Genomic DNA, 16323 nt, shown 5'->3' with positions numbered 1-16323 from the left:
TCTCTCAATTTTTTCAGTTCTATTAAGCTTTATTAGTATGACTGTTTAACAAAATGTTGCCAAAGCATTAACATTTATATAAAGAAACAATAAAAAAAACAACAGATAATAATGTAAAAATCCATCATCACTCTCTTGTTGAAATTAATTTCATTACTATTTAAAAAAGCAGATTAACTTCATACTATGAAAAATGGTACAAAGAAAAATAAAACAGTTGTCTAAATTATGAAGATAAACACATTTGACAAAGGACCTACATTTATTATGCAATATAATTATACAAAATATATAAACAAATTAAACACAAAATCATTTTTATGAGTCGCCTACTTTATCATAATCAATACAAAAGTTCTAAGGCTAAATTATTAACATCAAATCTTTGCTGAAAAAATAATATATGTGCATTCTGCCTTTTGATTGATAGTTTATATTTGTTTAATTAGTAAAATACCTTTTAGAATCATTCTAAAAATTGTCCATCTTCAGGTTTGTGGGTAACGCAAATGTAAGAATCAGAATCAGAAGGATATTGTTTTAGCAACAGAAGCTTCCACCGTGCAACAAAGTGACAGTGACAAGACAAGACACAGAGAAAAAATAATAATAATATACACAATATACAAAATAAACAATGTACAAAATAGCAAAGACACAATATACAAATAAACAATTTGGTATGTAACACGTATGTGCAAAAATATGAAACTTAAATAAGTATGTGTGTTAAATGTATAATAGTGTTTGTGTGTTCCACATTTAAAGAATATCTTGTTTTTATATTGCTGAGTATCTTTTATATTGAACAATATCAATTTCAAGAAAATTTAATGAACTGAACTGAAGCAACTTTACATTATTATCCATACATCATTTTAGGAAGGAAGAAAAACAGACTTTTGCAGTTTTATTGGTAATTCTTAGTCATCACTGTATTGCATTGAATGGTTTGCCCTCCAGTGCAGAGCTTTAATCACAAAACTAAGCAAAAATATAATCTTACTTAGATATATTTTTCGGAGATATAGTGATAAGTTGACTACTGATATTTATTTGCATTTTTATGTAAGTATTCTGCTATACTGTTTATACTAAAAATCTCTCTTTGATTTACATTATAAGCTACCTGAATTTCATCTATTTAGACATATTATTTAATCTTTTTTTTGCTACGTTCCATAATTTTGCTCAATTTGTGAATTTTTTTCTTCCATGAGAATGAGCACTATTTTCTCATTATATCATAGTACAATATGGGCCATAAAACCCTGATGTGTCAAATACAAAACATGAAACACAAACTTTCCCAAATGTGTGTGTGTGTGTGTGTGTGTGTGTGTGGTGTGGTCGTGTGTGTGTGTAAACTGTTACATTACAAATAATATTTTTTCTATTCTTTACTATTAGACTATTACTTCAAAAATAATTGTTGTTAAAATAATGAATACAAATTCCAGACGGAGACCTTTGAGAATTAGCATTCTGATAAAGTCTCTATAAATTGACATCACAAATGAACAGCTTGTCAGGAAGTTTTAACTCAAACATGATGTGTTGATTGACATAAATGTGTATACTGGAACCATCATGAGGATACTAAAAAGTTAATGGGGTTTTAAAGAGTATGAGGGAAGCTCTCTTCTTTCTCTTCCTGAGAACTTAAGTCAGATGGGGACGTTTAGTGGATGGTGGACTGTGGGAGACAAACATGGAAAGGCTAGTGAAGATTACAAGTCACAAAAAAAGCAATTAAGACAGACAAAACTGTTTGTGTTCTCCAAATAGGGAAGGGAGTTTTCCCACTGCTGGCATATAATCAAATATACTGTATGTTTGATTTTGTTAAACATATTTCACTCATGTAACTTAATTTAACTTTTAAAGTTTTAAAAGAAAATTCAATTCTAACACATTTTTATAAAAACGTAATTCAAAATTCAATGCTTTTACTGCAATGCTCTACTGACTGACAAGGACTTTTTGTTTGAGTGAGGTTTGTTTTTTCCTGTGCATGCAATAATTGGAGATATTTAATAAGTTAATTTTTCACTAGTGGAATATTTAGGTCAACGGTTTGGTTGCAGGAAATTTTGAGTTGACATGGAAGTGTAGATGAATTGAAAAATACATTTTTACACTAATCATGTAAAAGCCCTTTACAAGACTAATATAGTTTGCAAATAAATAATTAAATGTAGGCTATTCAGGGTAATGTATTCTGCAAGTCTAATCACAGGATACTCACGATTTTTTTTCTGCGACATAAGCGATGCGTGATTTGATCATCAGCTTTGCTAACAACAAATGATGCGCGCGCCCTGCAAAAGAGGCAAAATAAAGGGGGAGTTGGGGTCAAAAGCTTAAAATCACGTGTATTGCTGCACAGCAAAAGCCATGTTGCTTAACAACTGTGTCATACAAGAGGGAAAAGTTGTCGTTGTCGTTCGTAGAAAAACATTCCCCGCCTCCTGAATAAAAAAATACGTGAGCCCTATTTTCCACGCCTTCAAAAACAAGGAAAATAGCAAGAAATACGAGATTTTTTACCGGATGGGTGTTTGGTTTCTGCTCGTAACCCAAGAGAAAAACGGCCGTGATGAGCTTTACGTCTGATAAAATGCTAGCTGAACACAGTATTGTCAGAGGTAGGGTCGTTTGTTTGTTGTTGTTATTGCGCTGTATCAGATGGCAGCATTGTAACATGTCGCTTTGTGTCACGCAGATAAGATGTTGCTCTGCTGAATCGATGCCCTGCGTTTATTTTTCCTCTGCCATATGAACTTCAGCCGAATGCACCCATGACTGTTTTCATTTTTGTGTGCTCGTATTGAGTCTGTGTTGCTTTGTTATTGCATGCAGGACATGGCATTGTGTTGTGATTCTGTACTGTCTCATTTTGCCAAGAGTAAATATGATAGCATTGGATATTCATTTTCTTGAATGAATATTATAGATATATAATAGATTTAGATTGCAGCAGTGAACCCTTCTGATGTTTCATTAAAGAATACTATGCTCTTATTTGGAAACAGAATTTGTGATTATATATATATAAACACACACACACACACACACTTTTTGTTTCTGTGAATTGTGTGGACTCGCCATAGACTTCTATTACTTTTATACTGACCAAACGATATTTTCTCCAAGACTCCAAGACCTCAAATGTGTGTGACAATTAAGAGAGACACCAAAAACGTGCAGTGTTGAGGGTTCACCAGCACCAGGATTGGGAACCACTGCCCTAACCCATTTGAATATTTCCCTTTTTTAACTTAATATATGCAGCCTTGGTGAGCATAGGAGATTTCTTTCAAAAACATTTAAAAAATCTTACTAACCCCAAACAAACGATATTGTATATGCCAGTGGTTCCCAAACCTGTCCTGAAGAAGACCCCCTGCCCTGCACATAGGCTACATAAGATGTTAGATAAGGGAGACATACAAAAGGTGCAGGGCAGGGGGGCCTCCAGGACAGGTTTTGGGAACCACTGGTATATGCATTTAAAATTCTCTGAGTCTCTGATGACTCATCATGTACTAAACAGATTTCTGCCCAATCAAACGTTCACGAGAATGAGAGCATCCTGTAACCACAAGTAGTAAATTGTGGTTCATGATTAAAGACTGCTATAATTAATAATAATAATAATAATAATAATGATAATAAAGGACTTCAGTATTTCCAGCCCAATCTTCCTGTTTCAACAGGAAATATGCCAATATTGAAAAGAAAGTGTAAATTGTAAGTAGTTATAATGATATTTAAACTTTTTTTGAGCAAATACTTCTTCTCTGTTTACACTAAGGTGATCTGCCCAGGTGAGGTGGCGTGGTGCTGACAGTAATGGAGGTGGGAAGTCTGCCTGTCGAACTTTGGGCGCCTCATCCTGGCATACTTGCCTCTGCCAGATCTGGGTCGATGCTGTCTGGTGTGCAGAGCCTGGCGGGAGCTCATTCTGAGTTTGGACAGCACACGTTGGCGCCAGCTGTGTCTAGGATGCCCTGAATTTCGGCACCCAAATTGGCCCCGTCGCCCACACCTGCCCCCAGTTTCCCTGGAGAGAGGCTCTGCGTCAGCATGCCCTTGCCAGCCGTACATGGACCCAGAACGGCTCGGACCTCCACTCGTCTGCCTGCCTCCATCTTTTCCCGGCGGAGAAAAGACCGCAGAGTTTGGCATGCCGGGACCGTAGCAGGAGGTGGCTATGAGACTCTTAGGGGGAGCACTGGCTGCGGCAGGGCCGTACGATAAAGGTGGTGCTCCACGCGGGTGTGTATGAGGAACAGGTGGAGGTGTCCCTCAAGGTGCCTGTGGAGATAGTTGGATTGGGCAAGTTGGGGGATGTGTCGTTGTTGGTTAGCTTTGATCAACAATGCCCAACAGTGAGGCTGTGCAATCTGGTGTTCATGCCAGCGTGGTTTTCACCAGTGGTTTATAAGGTGAGTTTTGATACTTCCACATCAAATGCATGCAAATTGTAACATCTGTGCTTATTCAGCCAGTAAACACTGGCATCTATAATTGGCTGAACACATTCTAAACCCTATTAACTGGGGGCTTCATCTCAGTGCTGTAAAAATATGTGATTAACTCAACTGTCAGCATCCAAATCTGTAATTGCTTCAGCCCCTGAAACTTCAGCAATTGTGTGTTTTTTCTTCATGTTTTATGTGTGTGTGTGTGTGTGTGTGTGTGTCTATATCTGTCTGTCTGTCCATCCATCCAATGATCCATATGTTTTTCTGTTTTTCTGTCTGTTCATCCATTCATCATACATGCATTCATTCTATGTCTATTCGCCCATCTATCCATCTTTTAAAAATATAAATATGTATTTATCTGTATATCCAGGGCTTGAATTGAGGGGGGATGCGGGGGGATGAAATAAAATGACAAAAAGCATCCCCTCAGTAAAACCACCATCCCTCCTTACCATCCCCTTTGGATTAATCATGTGTATTATGTAAAACTTATCATGCAAATGTTATTGTGCTTTTATTGTTAATGTTATTGTGCTGTATGTGTAACTGTGAGGGATTGAGAGATGATAGGAGAACTGACATTATCAAGTCATCGACTTTGCAAACAGCAAACAAAAAACACGTCTTGAGAGTCCAAAAGCATTCACTGCGCAACGAAGCATATTAGAATACAGGTAAAATAACCTTATAATTCAAGCAATTAAAGAAAAAATAACAATATATGAGTTCTTGTTTTTATATTCATTGCACAAGCAATGTACTTTTCTGAATATCAGTATGCCTACATGCGTGAGCACAACAGGGCTATTAATTTTATACAACAGTGCATAGTAACACAGTGTTTTGTTTCTTGAATGAATCAGTTTTTGAATGAATCAAGTGAGCCAGTGATTCAACGGCCCATTCAGATGGACACTTCGTCCCAATGTACATACTATCCAGCCTGTCTGCCCTAAATAGTATTGAAAATGACTAATATCACATAGAATTTAGGATGGATAGTATGCAAACTGGGATGCAAGCTTGTTTCTTTTCCAATTGAATCAGCGGTTTTGAACGAATCGTTTGATTTGAAAGATTCAATAAATCATTTATCAAAACAGGGGCTTGCTCCCATCTAGTGGTGGTTTTATTGACATCATTATTTACCCAGGACAGGCCTAAACTAGTCCCACGTAGCCAGACCTTCAGACTGAAGGTCTGGAATTCATGGCAGCTTTCATTGGCCAAGGCCCACCCATGAAGCCGTTTGACCAACATGTCAAACAGCCAATCACAGTTCATTTCGTTTAGCGTCACGTTTCGAGGCGTGGAAATGTCGCCACAATAACAGACCGGGTGTGTAAAACTCTCTGACATATTTTAAAAATTCTATGCCGCGAACTTTAAATATTTCACATACTTTTGAAAATCCAGCGTTTAGTTGATCCTTTTCGTGGGTGGGTTTGGTGCCATGGTATCTTTGTTTCCAGGCGGAACGTTAAAGAACGCAACACACATGTCTCGTGGAAATCCTGTAGAATTCAACCAATCCAATGACGACTTCGACACTCCTGAAGTGTTTCCACTTTTGTGTCCCATATGCATCAGACGTTTAGCCAGCGGTCCGTGGGCGTGACATCTGAGGCTGAGACTAGGCCTAAACCAGCCAAGGTTTCAGCACAAAAGCACATTTAGCAAAATATTGTTTAATTATCAATATTGACCAAAATCCCTCCATTTCAGGCCCTAGAAGGAGGGAAAAAAGCTTATAAATAATAGTTTTTACTTAAGGCAAATTTTTCATTAAATAAAAACCTTTTTAATAATTAGACAAAATTTTGTAATCATTCTGTAAAATTAGCTACAGGACCCATATATACCCCCCCCCCCCTGAATTTTTTTTACAATTCGACCACTGTGTATATCTGTCTATCTATTCATCCCTCCCTGCCGATGTAGGACATAGTTTTCTAACATAAAGCATGTTATTTGTTATCATCCCTTTTAACTGAAGCTTGATTAATAAAAGCTCCACTGTCTTTGCCACTCTTTAAAGGGGTCGTGACATGGATTTTTTATTATTATTTGAATATGTTCCTTGAACTTATAATGTTAATCAAGTTTTTGCACAAAAAAAAACAAAACAAATTTATATGCGAAAAAAATTATTATTTTCAACCCTCATTCTGAGCCTCTGTCTAAAATGACCTGATTTTAAGGGGTGGGTTCTTTAAGGCTTGTCTGGAATCAGCCACTGTTATGATTGGCTAACGTCATTGCATAGGAAACAGTATTAACGCCTCCTCACTATTGCATGTGAGTGTTTTGACAACATGATCAAAATAAAACGGTCCATTCCATTATGAAACTAACAGTTTGTGATGCATCTGGAGTCAGATCTAGAACCACTCCAAACAATCTTTTGACCAAGATCCAGGATGCTATTAAAAATAATCTATCCTTGTTACTTGCGCTGGGACCCTTCTGATAACTGTACGAAGACTTGAATGAGCTGTTTAAACCAAACACATCAAAGCGAACATTCTTTCACTGTATTTTGTCCTATTGACGACAGACTCAAGTGAGTGGACTGTGTTAGAAGCGAATGTGCATCTGTATACTGTATTCAGTGTAGACAGTATGGCAGCAGTGATTGTAATTTCTATTTGCTTTTGACATGATACGACACTCGCATTCAGAGTGATCAAGTGTCAAGCCGACTGAACGCTAGTGGGCGGGGCCTATGGTGAGAAGATGACTATCCGTCGATGCCTTGCTCTTGAGGCAGTGTTTATGCAAATGTTTGTGCCCCGGGTGGACGTCATCTTGCACCTCAGATCCAAAAAGAGCAATTTTGGAGCTTAATTAAATAAATGCTTTGTTTATAATGAGACCTCTTAAATGCCTAAAGATCAAGGCAAATTTAATTTCTCATGTCATAACCCCTTTAAGACTTCATACAGAAAACAGTAAATTGATATTGAAACACTGTTAAATTGTATTAAGATAATCTGATTCTTATTGAGACACTGTTTGTTTTCCTATAGGTGTTTAAATGACACATTTTCTCTTGTTACATTCTTAGACGTCTTCTGGTCATGTCCAGTTGGATAACTGTAACTTTGAGGGCTGTCAGCTGCACATCAGGGGTCCAGGGACATGTCAGGCTCGTTTCTGCTCGTTTGCCCAGGGCAGCTCAGCCCATTTTCTGGGGGTGGCCATCAGTTTAATGGACAGTTGTGAGTTCTCAGGGGGAGATTCTGCCTCTGTCACCGTGGAAGGTGCTCCGGTCTCTGAACGCAACTGGGCCTTCAAACACCTGCTCGCCTTGGCCAAGACCTTCAACATGATGACTAGCAATGGGTCAACTGAAATATCTAATCAGGGTGGGAAAGACAGTGTGGGGTGCTGGTAGTCATGTAACACACACCTGTGGAAGGATTTAAACACAATGGAGGACTGGAATAAACAGGAAGTAGATTGGGAAGCAAACTGGGCAAAACAGAAAGGTGGAGATGGTCTTCTTTCAAGTCAGGATGGTACAATGATTGAGGAGGATCGCATGGAAACATCGAGTGAGTCAAGTGAGGTAGATGATGAGCAAGATGACGAAAAAAGCACCTGCTTAAAACTTTCATATGATCAGCATGGACTAGCGCATCTCTCCAAAGCAGATACGCCTGATTCTTCTGCATTTCCTGCACTGTTGAGTCTATCTGCAGAACTGCAGAGGGATGCAGAGGCGCGGGACTTGGCCGCATCGGTTCAAGGCTGCCTGCTGCGGCGCTGTCTGCTGCGCGATGGAAAAGGTGGTGTGCACCTGTGCAATCACGGTCAAGCTCGACTGGAGGCCAATGTGTTCAGAGGGCTCAGCTATGCAGTGCGCTGCATCCAGAATGCCAAAGTGTGTAAAACCTGCATCTTTATGGCCCTTAAAGCTGATGTGTGAAATGTGCAGAGACAACTTTAAGAAAGCTTTTAGTTGGCTGATTTTCCCTGAAAAAGTATTTGTACGGCAGCTTTTGGTGCTTTGGGAAAAACTATTCACTAATACTAATAATCCGACCCTGAGTGTTGGTCAGCCAGCATTAGAATCTTTTTTTAAATACATTGTCACCCCCCCATTTTTATAATCATATTACCTTTTCCAACATCTAGTACTCTGCTCACTGGAAGTTACTATAAATAATTATCCAATGCAACAATAATACTTTATTATTATCCTTAACCATAACACTGTTAAATGTAATATTTAGCATATCTCAAAATAATTAATGGCCATTTTGGTACTGGACAAATTCGGTTGTAGCATTTTAAAATGCTGAATTGTTCATTTAAATTTGAACAAAATAGTATAGAATTTTAATACTGACATTAATCCATCACTCAAAACATGAAAATATTTAAGCACCAGACACATTTTCTTCATAAAAAATAAATAAATTAAATTTTATTTTATTTCATGCTACTTGTAGCACAAAAATCACACACACAACAGATTTAATAATAGTGTAATGTCATGAAATATTTTCTGTGCTAATGTTTCTGATCTTACTCTCTCTTTTATCTTTTTTTCATGTCCTGGTTCTCTTTCACCAATGTCTTTTTTTTATATATATATACTGTGTGTGCTTTTTCTGTTTAGATGGTGATGTTAAGTAATGAAGTGTGTGGGTGCAAGGCATCTGGTGTGTTCCTGCGACTCTCTTGCTCAGGTCTCATTGCTGAGAACAACATTCATTCCAATGGGGAAGCGGGTCTAGACATCCGCAAAGGGGCTAATCCTATCATACTGGTACACATTTATTAGTATCCTAAAAAAAAAAGAAAAAAAGGAGGAATATATACAGCATAATTAGATAAAGGTTTTTTTTTCTTACCCCAATGGCAATTAGTTTTTTCAGTCATGGAAAAACAATTTGCCAATGGCAATAAAAAATGCATATGTTTCTCTTATACATGTTTGATTTTAAATTAATTAGTGTAGTCAGGAGAGCTAGTTCAGAGGAAAGTTTAGAAAATATAGTGGTATTTCCACCATGGCAGAAAATTTTCTGTGGTACATTGTTTTTTCTTTCCCTTTCTTTTTTCCTGGCTACAGTGTAATAGAATCCACAGTGGCTTGCGTTCCGGGATTGTTGTCCTGGGCAACGGGAGAGGTTCTATCCGCAGCAACCAGATCTACGGCAACAAGGAAGCTGGCGTGTATATTCTTTTTAATGGCAATCCTGTTGTCAGGTATACAGCGTAGGGTTTATTTTGTTTTATTCAAATAAAGTTGGCTAACAAGAAAAAATTTGATATATTTGTTTTTCGTGTCATGAAACTAAAAAGAATAAAGATCTGATTTCTGTTTCTTTCTCTCTTTATGACAGTGGAAATCACATTTTCCAGGGCCTTGCAGCAGGCATTGCTGTCAATGAGAATGGAAGAGGACTGATCACTGGTCTGTTGACTGCAGTACCATTTTCTATTTGCCGTTTAATTGTATATAGGTGCTTCAAGCACAGTAGACCTTGCCCTTTTCAAGTGTTTCCTAATGCTCTTGAAACTGCTCTATTAAATTACGCTAAATCAATTTGAATTGCTACTTCACTTCCCTTGCATCTGATAGAGAATGTTATAAGGCAGAGCCAGTGGGGTGGTGCTGATATCCGTCGAGGAGGTGATCCAGTCCTCCGCGATAACTTCATCTGTTACGGCTACTCAGACGGAGTGGTGGTGGGAGAGAGAGGAGGGGCCTCATTGAGGGCAACCCACATATACGGTGTGTGCATATTTCATATTTATACATTTAAGGCATTTGGCAGATGTTATCCAGGCTTTGTTTTCTTTCTGTAGCTGATATGCATTAGAAATAATTTAAGTGCATCATGATCAAGTGTCAGTGCAACAGTGAGAAGTAATTTTACCATACGCACTGAAAGAAAAAATGTCTTGTCAGAGCTTTTCTCAACATAGTGGGAGGCAACAGGTTAAAGGTCCAAATTGCTGTTTCAATGGAGTTTCAATGGGCTCTACACGATCCCAGCCGAGGAATAAGGGTCTTATCTAATGAAACGATCGGTCATTTTGTAAAAAAAAAAATTATATTTATATATTTTTTTTCCACCAGAAATGCTCGTCTTGTACTAGCTCGACTTCACGCATTATGGAATCATGTTAGAAAGGTCACACATGACATAGGCGGAAGTACCGACCCTGTGTTTACAAAGAGAACATGCAAAGAAAATTAAAAACCCTTTACAAAAAAGGTAAAACAACGATATCGGACAATTTTGAAGTTGGAGGAGAAATGTTTGACCATAATATTTTAAGAATAAAAGTCAAAATTACAATGGCCTGACATTGAGATGTTTAACTCAGAAAAGAACAAAAGAGTCAGAGTTCATGTTTTGGTCATGACATTGTATAATTGTGTGTTTTTGTAGGGGAACAGAGGCTGTGGGGTGTGGGTAATGTCATCTAGTCTACCTCAGCTCATTGGAAACCATATTACCCATAACCGCATGTATGGGCTGGCCGTGTTCTGCCGGAAGGACACAGAGTCTGCTGTGAACCGAGAGGGCTATCGCTCTTTACAGGAAAGAGAGAGAGGAGTCGGGGTTGGAGAGAGGGACAGAGGAGGTCCTGAGAACTTCAATGAGGAAAGAGAACTGATGGCATGGGAAAGTGATATCGAATAAGTAGCGAAGATGAACGCTTTTTCCTCTCGACGGCCAATCACAGTTGCCCTAGTGGAAAACAAACTGCATTAGCCACAACAGAGGAAGTTGCTGTCAAATATAATTTCTGTGAGGTATAGACTAGACTTTACAAAGCTAAGTACTGTAGAAAAGTATAAAAGGGATAGTTCACCAAAAAATTTAAGTTTTATGTTTATCTGCTTACCCCCAGGGTATCCAAGATGTAGGTGACTTTGTTTCTCAGTAGAACACACAAATGATGATTTTTAACTCCAACCATTGCAGTCTGTTAGTCGTATAATGCATGGCAATGGTAACAAAATCTATGAGTAAAAAAAGACATGCACAGACAAATCCAACACATTGATGTCCTAAGACATGAAACGATCAGTTTGTGCGAGAAACCGAACAGTATCGATATAATTTTTTACCTCTAATACACCACTTTGTCCAACGGCCTTGAGCGCACTGCATCCGGTGCGTGAGGTGTGTATGCACTCTGGCGTAGTTTATGCAAGTGCCGGAAGTGATCTCTCGCGTATATACATCACTCATTGTTTACACAGTGCATAGTCATGGATTAATGGATGACGGATGCCGTGTGCGTGCTCAAGGCAGTTGAACATAGTGGTGTATTAGAGGTATAAAAATTATACTGTATAAATACTATAAATATCAATACTGTTCGGTTTCTCACACAAACCGATTGTTTCGTGTCTTAGGACATCAATGTGTCTGTGCATGTTTTTTTTACTCTCATAGATTTTGTTACCATTGCCATGCATTATACGACTAACAGACTGCAACGGTCGGAGTTAAAAATCATAATTTGTGTTCTACTGAAGAAACAAAGTCACCTACATCTTTGATGCTCTGGGGGTAAGCAGATAAACATAACATTTTCATTTTTGGGTGAACTATCCCTTTAATTCGAAATGAAATATGTCGCTACCCTGGTCTGTATATTGCTTTATGTAAGTGAATTGCATGTATGCATTTAAAGTTTAATATAATATATATCAAACTTCATATAGAGAGATGGGGAGTAAAACTGTTTATATTTTTGTGATAAACAATCATGCAGCAGAGATTTGGTGGCCCTTGGCATCAGAAAGTTGCAAAACCCCTAGTCATCTTCACCTGATCATATTAGATTGACATATCACCCACTTCTGTCTCCTTTTTTCTCCTCTGTCTCTCCAGCTGTTGGAGTGTATGTGAAGAGCAGTGAGCCTCTGAATGTGGTGGCCAACATGGTGAACAGTAACAGAGGAGACGGTGTGTCTGTCATTCAGAGCGCTCAGCTGACACGTTTAGTTGGAAACTGTGTCCTCTGTAATGGCTGGACAGGAGGGACCGTGGACAAAGAGTGTTCGAGTAGAGCTGCGTGGAAATGGGGTTTATAGCAATAACTGTCACGGTGTCTGCTTCCGAGGTGATGGGCTGGGATTGTGGGAAAACGATGTGGTTGGAAATAATGCTGTTGGAATACGAGGTGTTGGGACAATGCAGATGTTAAAAGTGATGTAAGCTTCCATTTTACTGTCTTGCTGTTATGAATTTCTGTCCGAATGTAAGGATACCCCATTAATTTGAATAATAGTCTTATTAGTGATTATTAGTAGTTACTACAATTAAAAATATCATGCTTAGAATATATTATTATTAAAATTGATTTATCCATTAGACCAGTCTTGCTGTCTGTCCAGTGTAAGCATGACATTAGGTTAGGTTAGGTCAACTTTATTATTATAATATTATTAATTATTTCTATACATTATTGATAATATTAAGTCTCATTATTAATATTATAATATTATTATTATACATAATATATGCAATACTATATTCTATTAATGGTTAGGTTTCCTAACCTAACCAGTAATAGAATATAGTATGAGTATTATAATAATTATTACTCTATTGTGTTGTTGTTAACAAAAATAGGCCTTTAGTTTATGCTTGCTATTGTCAAGCCACGATTGCTAGCATCTCTTTCTAAGCATATAATTACTATAAACTGATCTAAAAATTAAAACATCGCTTTAAAATGTTTTATAAAACTGTATAATGTATCTTCAAAGGCCACACAGATGTGCCCCTAACTGAGGGGAGAAGTTTGGGGGAATTTATAGATGTGTTCGTTTTGTTGTTAATGGGAAATACGCTTTGTAATCATTAAATATGAATGTAGTTATCACTAAAAGCCTACCCTTTAATACAAAGTACTGGCTGCATAGTTATTGACTGGTGACAGGGCAGCAAAGCCTTAGGTTTTTTCGACCACGCTCATGTACTGCATGCGGGACCTACAGTCCCCTGCTATCAGATGCTGACATTTTTCTTTGTTGTTCTGCAGTTACTGAGGAATCGTGTTCAGGCGTTTGCAGGGTTATGGGATATCTGTAAAGAAGCGGGTCCCGAGGTGTGGTTCAGGAGAACCTGATTATCAGAGCCTCTGCTGCGAGTACTAAAACCCCCATACGGACAAACAAAACAGAATCCTGGAGTCGTGTCATTGTCAACTCACTTAACAACTGGATCTGAAGGTCACACCGAAGCAGGGTTAGATACACGTCTCATCATAGGCATAAAAAGCTATATGTAGTTGAGAAGAAATGGCCAGTTTCTATATCTAACAATATAGATATATATATATATAAATATATATATATATATATATATATCCATAATATCATAGTGATGCACCAAAATGAATAATTTTTTTTAATAAATTAAAGTCATTATGCCGAAAGCCCCGAAATTGACAATAATGGTTATTTAATAATCAAATTAATTTAATCAACTGTATTTAAGAACTGTCCACTAAAATGACTTTGTATATAAACCTGTTAAGTCAAACATTAAGCATTTTTATAACAATTAACAATTTTTTTTAGCTGCCTTCCAAGCTACGGACATTGAAAGGCGTTTCATGAGATAAAGTAACCGTTACATGGCATTGAGTTTACAAGTTGTTTTAATTGAGGTCTTTCCTCTTATGATGTTCATAGAATCGCTAGTTATTTTGCGTGCTTGTAACTAATAGCAGAAGAGGAAGAGATAATTTGGTTCACATTTGCACCCCGTCCACAACTGTATCAGGCAAAATGGAAATTAAATTTTCTTGCTTAATATTTTTGTTTCTGTGCACACATCGCATAAAGATATTGCAGCAGCTTGATTTAATCTGTGTGACGCTTTCCTGTCCTAGATTAACAAGCGCTTGGGGCCTTGGATAATCCAACCTCCTCGTCCTCACAAATAGTTAACCCTTCTAGCGTCAACACCCTCAACCCTTCCGGCGAAACTTACCATCACCATGACAAACCGAATTACCTGCCTGTGTTAGAAAGTGCGGTTGCCATAACAACGGCAGCATCTTTGGCTCGATTTTAATGAGGTCAGATTTCCATGGCTTATAGCTCCACAACATCAGATGATATTTCCCTACATGTTTCCTCAATGTAACCCTGGTGCAGGAGTAACAGAGTAGGTGAAGCACTGCTTCAGTGGTGGATGTATGAGGAACATCCAGATTAAGCCTCAAGCACATGACGTTAAAATGATCAAAAAGCACTTTTTTTTAATATGATTAACCAAATGTAGGTTGTTTAGTAGTCCAATAATCACACTTCAAAGGATTAAGACCACCTTTTTGATATACTTGTATCTGAAATGAAGATCAGTCCACTCACTCTAAATGATCATCAGTGGTCACAAGCAACTTCTATTGGAGTTTGATTTTATCATGTACCTGAGGTATGGCTGGCTACCAATCCATGCTTCAGAAAGCAATATTCAGGGACAGCTTTCTGCTGGAAGTAAACTCACTTTAAAATCAAGCTTCTATTTAACAAAATCAATTTTACATGAATCAGTAAGATACATGGATTTTATTTGTCCAGTGTGGTCCCATTGCAGCCTGTTATTATCATTGTGGCATCTCACACACAGTCAGGAGGGAGAAAGGGACACAAGGGAAGCTGAAGGAGAGACATGTCACGTATTTACTCTCTCTCTCTCTCTCTTCCAAAAAGACCAGAGATCCAGTGCTGAAAATAGAAGATAAACAAAATTCCAGCGGCCACCTGGGAAATCAGTGAGTCCCGCTGGGCCTCTGGGCTGAGATTCTGCAATGGACAAGAACAAAAACAGCACGTGACTGGCTACCGAGATGCAGCCAATCATGAGTCGTGATTACATATCATAGTTAATATCTGTCATGTACATAAACCCAGTTTTATGTACATGTGCAATTTTATTGGAGCGGGTGAAACTGAAAACTGCCTAATGGAAAGATTTTAAAGATTTTGCAAGAAAGTTTTTTTAAAAAGACAAATTAAAGATCCTGAAGGATAGTCTAACCTAAATATGAAAATGCTAATATCATTTACTCTATCCCCATCCTTATTACCCCATGTCATTTCAAACCAGTTTTTTTTTTTTTTTTTTTTTTTAATATGAAGAATAATTAAATAGTTTTGGTTCCCATTGTAAGGAGAAACAAATACAGGTGGTAGAGCAACATGAGAGGGCAAACATCATAGATTTTTACATATTTTGGTGAACTGTCCTCATTATGTGATTTCATAGGCACTGATTCATAGGCCTATATCAATGAATCATTTATTCTGGAAATGCAAGCAGTAAAAAAGTTTCCTGGCATCATGTAATGGAACCCCAAGATATGCAATGGCCACCATTAATAGCTGTTTTAACTATTTTTGGAGACTGGGTGCAAGAGTTTTATATCTAGATCACTCATAGTTCACAGCTAAACTCGAGCTTTTTAGACCTGTTTATAATGTCACAAAAACCTTCAGAAAAGAAAATAAGAGACTCAATGATAAATTGCAACTTAAATCGTTTTTCAGGTAGTTATCCCAAAGTAGTCCCAGGGCTTAAAAGTGGTTGGATTTCTTACGAGATCGTGGCTAGGTTTCAGAATGGTATACTAGTGACTACTATTTACTAAACTTTTGCAAAAGTATATACACTTTAAATTGCCTGTTAGTCACTGTAACGAATGATAAAACTATAAGTAGAATTCTGAATCCACAAATAATGTCATATGACCTCAATTGTATGTGAGTGGTGACCAGTTGTTGGCTTGAATGTTTTTAAGGTTATTTTGGCACAAAAAAAAAAATTGTAAAAAT

General features: G+C 37.6%; 1 pseudogene; it reads left to right on the top strand.

The window, feature by feature from the left end:
• Positions 1-2346: 2346 nt before the first annotated feature.
• Positions 2347-10210, top strand: LOC122134538 (annotated as a pseudogene).
• Positions 10211-16323: the final 6113 nt, after the last annotated feature.

This window comes from Cyprinus carpio, chromosome B1, assembly GCF_018340385.1.
Source record: "Cyprinus carpio isolate SPL01 chromosome B1, ASM1834038v1, whole genome shotgun sequence".
In the NCBI taxonomy this organism is placed as follows: domain Eukaryota; kingdom Metazoa; phylum Chordata; class Actinopteri; order Cypriniformes; family Cyprinidae; genus Cyprinus; species Cyprinus carpio.
This window is presented reverse-complemented; position numbering and strand designations above follow the sequence as displayed.